This window comes from Bos taurus, chromosome 3 (assembly GCF_002263795.3).
Source record: "Bos taurus isolate L1 Dominette 01449 registration number 42190680 breed Hereford chromosome 3, ARS-UCD2.0, whole genome shotgun sequence".
Lineage (NCBI taxonomy): Eukaryota > Metazoa > Chordata > Mammalia > Artiodactyla > Bovidae > Bos > Bos taurus.
In genome coordinates this window covers 40930423-40937386 of record NC_037330.1, presented here as the reverse complement: position 1 = coordinate 40937386, position 6964 = coordinate 40930423, and positions in this window count along the sequence as shown.

Sequence of the window (6964 nt, the reverse complement as noted above, 5' to 3'; positions counted from 1 at the left end):
ATCAATATGTCACCATAATAACAGGCTAGACTGAATAAACAAAACAGTATGATCATACAAATGGCTCATAATGCTTAACAGTATCAAACAACTCAATCAACAAATAAGCAGAAGAGCTAAATAGACATATCTCCAAAGAAGACAGATGGTCAACAGGCACATGAAAGGATGATCAACATCACTAGTTATTAGAGAAATGCAAATCAAAACTATAATAAGATGTTACCTCACACCAGCCAGAATGGTTGTCATTAAAAATTTTTTTAAAAATCCACAAAAAATAAATGCTTGAGAGGATGAGGAAAGAAAGGAACCCTCCCACACTGTTGTTGGGAATGTAAATTTGTACAGCCACTATGGAGAACAGTAAAGAGATTCCTTAAAAAAGTAAAAATAGAGTTATCTTATGACACTGCAATCCTACTCCTGGGCATATATTCAGAGAAACATGATCTCAAAGGATACATGCACCCCAGTGTTCATTACAACACTGTTGACAGTGGCCAAAATATGGAAACAACCTAAAAATCCATCAACATAGGAATGAATACAGAAGATAATGGAATATTACTCAGCCATTAAAAATAATGAAATAATACCATTTGCAGCAACATGGAAGGACATAGGGATTGTCATAGTGAGTGAAGTAAGTTAGAGAGAGAAGGTAAAGTATTGTATGACGTCCCTTAAATGTGGAACCTGAAAAGAAATGACACAAATGAGCTTCCAAATCAGAAACCAACTCACAGACTTAGAGATCAAACTTACAGTTTCCTGGGGAAAGATGGAAGGATGGGGGAAGGGACAGGGAGTTTGGGTTGGACATGTACAATCTACTCTACTTAAAATGGATGACCAACAAATACCTAATGTATAGCACATGGAACTTTGCTCAATGTTGTGAATGAGAGGGGAGTTTGGGGACAATAGATACATGTATGACTAAGTCAATTACAACATTGTTAATCAGCTATACCCCAGTACAAAATAAAAAGTTAAAAAAAAAAACAAAAACACAACAGCATAACAACAGAACAGTATGATCATCTCAGTACAATATATGCATAAATGTGTTTGAAAACTGTCAGCACAATAGGATCTGTAAAGAACATTCTCATTCTTACAGAACAGGTTCAGAAAAACTAAAGTTCATATTCCATTTTTCAATAAAATCTTATTTCTCCCCCTGTAATTTTGGGAACAAGTCAATAAAACCTAATTTCACTTTTTCTATTTACCACAGTATGTAATCAGTATAATGAAGATATTAAGTGCTTACTTATGGAAAAGGAAATAAGACCCTCTATTAATAAACAATTTGACTATTTAGAAAAGCCTCCAATTGTGCTGCAAGAACTACTAAGCAGTTTGGGTAACCGTAGAATGATTTAAGTATACCAAAAAAAAAAAAAAAATCAATAGACTATTAATATACTAACAATGAAAAAGTGAAAATTGAAATAAAAGTGCTATGTATAATATTAATGAAAAATGAACTATTTAGGCAGAAATATAATAAAATACGTACAATACCTATTGTACTACAAAGTTTGACTGATCAAAGGAAACCTCAAAAATTGATAAATGCACTGTGTTCATAGTTCAGAAGATTCAAAATTGTCAAGATATCAATTCTGCCCAAATTTATCTGTGGATATACTGCAATTTCAATCACAATCCTGGAAGGATTTTTTGGTAGAAATTGATAGACTGATCCTAAAATTTATATGAAGAAGATTGAGCTTAGAAGAGACAAAACAATTACCGGAAAGAACACATTTGGAGAACTCACATTATTTGATTCCCAAGGTTTAATATAAACCTCGAGTAACCAAAGTAGTGTGGTATCTTCTCTACCCAGGAATCCAATCCAGGGATCAAACCCAGATCTCCTGCATTGCAGGCAGATTCTTTACCACCTGAACCACCAGAGAAGTCCATTGCTTTTAGGGTAGGCATAGAAATAAATGGGAGAGAATAGAGTCTAGATCAGGCACACAGTTGGCATTTGATTGATATTTGACATAGGTGCCAAGGACATTCAGTTTTAAAAGCATTATTTCAGCAAATAGTTCTGGAATTATTGGACATCTCTATGTAACCTATATGATGCAAACATCTATATCTAACTGAATTTTAAATTTCTTTCTTATTTTTCATCTTAGAGAAATAATTTTGTTTACAAGAAATTTTTTCCCAACTAAATGTAGAAAAGGATATCCTGTTTTTTGCCCAAACACCAAGAAAGTTATTGGGATTCTGTGTGGCTTAGTTTTTAAACACCTTAACTATATGTTGAGCCAGAGTTTAACATAAATCTTGGCTCTACCATTCAATTGCTCTGGGACTTTCAGCAACTGAATTAAACCCCCTAATTTTTGCTAAAATTGTTTATTATATGTGATTAATGAAAACTACCTGATCTGCTTGCCACAAGGATTAATTTGGCATAGTTCCCAATACTTAGTAAACAATGGCTAACATAACTATGTTATTTACAGTAGAATTTCCAAAACATTTTGAAATGTTGTTATTTGAAAATTATACTTGAATCAATATATTATTTATAGTAAGTAAAACTAAAGCCTTTCAGTGATTTTAATTTAAGCATTGCTCTAAAAACAAAACAATTTCTATATCTATCCTTTAAAAGCTTATCCTTTATAAACTTCATAGAATCATTTGTTAGGTATTATTATCCTCACCTAAAAAACGATGAATCTGAGTTTCATAGAGGTAAATTGCTTGCTTATATTAAACATAGTAAAGGATTTTCAAAGAAAGGGATTGAATTTGGATTTATTTTTAAGCTAAGGCTATCTTTATTTCCTCCCAATATTCTCCAGTTAGACATAAAAGCTTAATGTTTTTACATTTCAACTTATAATTTCATGAAATAACAGTTCAGTTCAGTTCAGTCACTCAGTCGTGTCCAACTCTTTGCGACCCCATGAATTGTAGCACGCCAGGCCTCCCTGTCCATCACCAACTCCTGGAGTCCACCCAAAACCACGTCCATCAAGTCGGTGATGCATTCCAACCATCTCATCCTCTGTCGTCCCCTTCTCCTGCCCTCCATCTTTCCCAGCATCAGGGTCTTTTCAAATGAGTCAGCTCTTTGCATCAGGTGGCCAAAGTATTGGAGTTTCTGCTTCAACATCAGTTCTTCCAAAGAACACCCAGGACTGATCTCCTTTAGAATGGACTGGTTGGATCTCCTTGCAGTCCAAGGGACTCTCAAGAGTCTTCTCCAACACCACAGTTCAAAAGCATCAATTCTTTGGCGCTCAGCTTTCTTCACAGTCCAACTCTCACATCCATACATGACCACTGGAAAAACCATAGCCTTGACTAGACAAACCTTTGTTGGCAAAGTAATGTCTCTGCTTTTCAATATGCTATCTAGGTTGGTCATAACTTTCCTTCCATGGAGTAAACGTCTTTTAATTTAATGGCTGCAGTCACCATCTGCAGTGATTTTGGTGCCAAGAAAAATAAAGTCTGACACTGTTTCCACTGTTTCCCCATCTATTTCCCATGAAGTGATGGGACCAGATGCCATGATCTTAGTTTTCTGAATATTGAGCTTTAAGCCAACTTTTTCACTCTCCTCTTTCACTTTCATCAAGAAGCTCTTTAGTTCTTCTTCACTTTCTGCCATAAGGATGGTGTCATCTGCATATCTGAGGTTATTGATATTTCTCCTGGAAATCTTGATTCCAGCTTGTGCTTCCTCCAGCCCAGCATTTCTCATGATGTACTCTGCATAGAAGTTAAATAAGCAGGGTGACAATATACAGCCTTGACGTACTCCTTTTCCTATTTGGAACCAGTCTGTTGTTCCAGTTCTGTTGCTTCCTGACCTACATACAGGTTTCTCAAGAGGCAGGTCAGGTGGTCTGGTATTGCCATCTCTTTCAGAATTTTCCACAGTTTATTGTGATCCACACAGTCAAAGGCTTTGGCATAGTCAATAAAGCAGAAATAGATGTTTTTTCTGGAATTCTCTTGCTTTTTCGATGATCTAGCAGATGTTGGCAATTTGATCTCTGGTTCCTCTGCCTTTTCTGAAACCAGCTTAATGAAATGATAAATTACGGTCATCATTCTTTTAAATTGACAGTTAAGATTTTTAGTAAATTATATTCTTACATTTCAGATTTCCCCATGAAATTTATAATGATGTTAGGCAGCTTTTTGTTTTTATGTATTTGTAAGCCAAATTTCTCCAAAAAGGAAATGACAAACAATACGTGGCCAGATAATCACATTAACCTGCACTACAGACAAATAGATTGGATATTATAAGAAAAAAATTTTTGTATCTGTAATTCAGTTTTTAAAATAGTTTATATTTACCTTTTGGTTTCTAGTAGTCATATATGGATGTGAGAGTCGGACTGTGAAGAAAGCTGGGCGCTGAAGAATTGATGCTTTTGAACTGTGGTGTTGGAGAAGACTCTTGAGAGTCCCTTGGACTGCAAGGAGATCCAACCAGTCCATCCTAAAGGAGATCAGCCCTGGGTGTTCTTTGGAAGGAACAATGCTAAAGCTGAAACTCCAGTACTTTGGCCACCTAATGTGAAGAGTTGCCTTATTGGAAAAGACTCTGATGCTGGAAGGAATTGGGGGCAGGGGGAGAAGGGGACGACAGAGGATGAGATGGCTGGATGGCATCACCGACTCTATGGACGTGAGTTTGAGTGAACTCCGGGAGTTGGTGATGGACAGGGAGGCCTGGTGTGCTGCGATTCATGGGGTCCCAAAGAGTCGAACACAACTGAACGACTGAACTGACTGAACTTGACAATAATGCAGGTTTTAACAAAGCAGTTTTAAGCATATTGAGAAAGACGGGATAGTATACTGTGAGAACTTCTACTATCTATGAATATCAGAAACTTCTTAGGCTCCTTACATTCTCCTCATTAATAATATCAAAGTAAAAGCCATATTCTGAAAACATCATACCTAAATTATTTAGGAATCTGATTTTAGTGGTAGCTGAAAGTGAAGTCAGTCAGTTGTTTCTGACTCTTTTCTGGTCTGTGGACTGTAGCCCACCATTTTCCTCATTCCATGAGATTTTTCAGTCAAGATTACTGGAGTGAGTTGCCATTTTCTTCTCCAGGGTATCTTCCTGACCCAGGGATTGAACTCTGGTCTCCAGCATTAAGCTGCCATAAAATTCTTTGCTTATGTTAATTGCCTTTATTTATTTATTTTTTAATGTTTCTACAGTGTTTTTATTTTCAAACCTTTTATTTTGTACTGGGGTATAGCTGATTAGCAATGTTGTGAGAGTTTCAGGTGAACAGCAAAGGGACTTAGCTGAACATACACATGTATTCATTCTTCCCCAAATTTCCCTCCCATGCAGGTTGTCACATAACATTAGGCAGAGTTTCATGTGCTGTGCAGTAGGTCCTTGTTGGTTATCCATTTTAAATATAGCAATGTGTACCTGTCCATCCCAAATTCATCAGCCAATCAGGGGCCTTCCCTGGTGGTCCTGTGGCTAAGACTTCAGCCTCCCAATGCAGAGGGCAGAAGTTCCATCCCTGGTCAGGGAACTAGATCCCACATGCTGTAGTGGTATGAAACACTACCATACAAAATGCTAAAATAAACCTTTCTAAATTCATGCTTCCATTAATTTAGTGCATGTCTTTCAAGATGCACTCTTCTTCCTGAATTACATGGAATATTTAGTTCCTTCTGCACAGTGTTTCATCATGTGGTGTTCTCATTGTACCATTTCCAGTGAATGAATATTGAATAGCAGTTGGAAAGCTATTTTGAGGGACCTCTGGTTTTCAGCAGGCAATGGAATCCCAAGAAAAATGCACGATTACAATCTCAGAATGAATTTAAATGTTAATATCTTCCATATTTACATATATTTAGACAATCTTTATAATGTCACATTGCTTGTGGAGAGCTAAGGTGATGTGAGAAATGACTATAAAGCAGAAAATTTAGAGGAGATGATAAAGATTAATGTTTTCAAAAGAAGTCCATTGCTTTTGGAAAAATGTAAAACTCACTTAAAATTTGCTGTAGTAAATTAAAACCCATATTATATTTGTTTTTATATCTTAAAATATTTTCTCCAATTAGATTTATGAAATGATGTACCAATTCAGTGTCTGTGTATAAAGATATGGTGAAAAAACAAGTGTGCTTTTAACAAAAATTATAGGAATATAATCAAATGGGTCACAAAGAGTCAGACACAACTAAGCGACTTTCACTTTGACTTTCAATCAAATACATACACAAAGTATGAAACGAGGTGCCAGTCCAGGTTCGATGCACGATACTGGATGCTTGGGGCTGGTGCACTGGGACGACCCAGAGGGATGGTATGAGGAGGGAGGAAGAAGGTGGGTTCAGGATGGGGAACACATGTATACCTGTGGCGGATTCATTTTGATATTTGGCAAAGCTAATACAATTATGTAAAGTTTAAAAATAAAATAAAATTTAAAAAAAAGAAAAAAAAACAAATACATACACAAAAGCATATCTTGTATAGGTAATTTGGGGACTTTTTAGTCTGCTTTTGGCTTTTCACTTTTGTGTAATTTGATTATCAATTTGCTGCATGAATTGGTGGAGGCTTCCCTGGAAAATAGCAATAATAGCTTGGTAATAAGTAACTAGAATAATGGAGCAAGAATCTTATATAGTTTACACAGAATAATAAATGACACAAATATTGGTAATATAACTAGAGTTCACAATAAGCCAAGATAACTGTGGGTTTGGAAACTTTCACTGCATTAAGCTGAAGTTCCTTGAGAGAAGTGTTAAATACAATTCAAAAAGCTAAAAATGGTGGGTGGAGTGGGGGCCAGTTTGTTACATACAGAAAGTTGGACACCACTGAGCACGCACTCATGTACTTAGGCACAAGACCTCATGAGTCCATATGGAGAATTAGAAATTTGTGTCATTATTT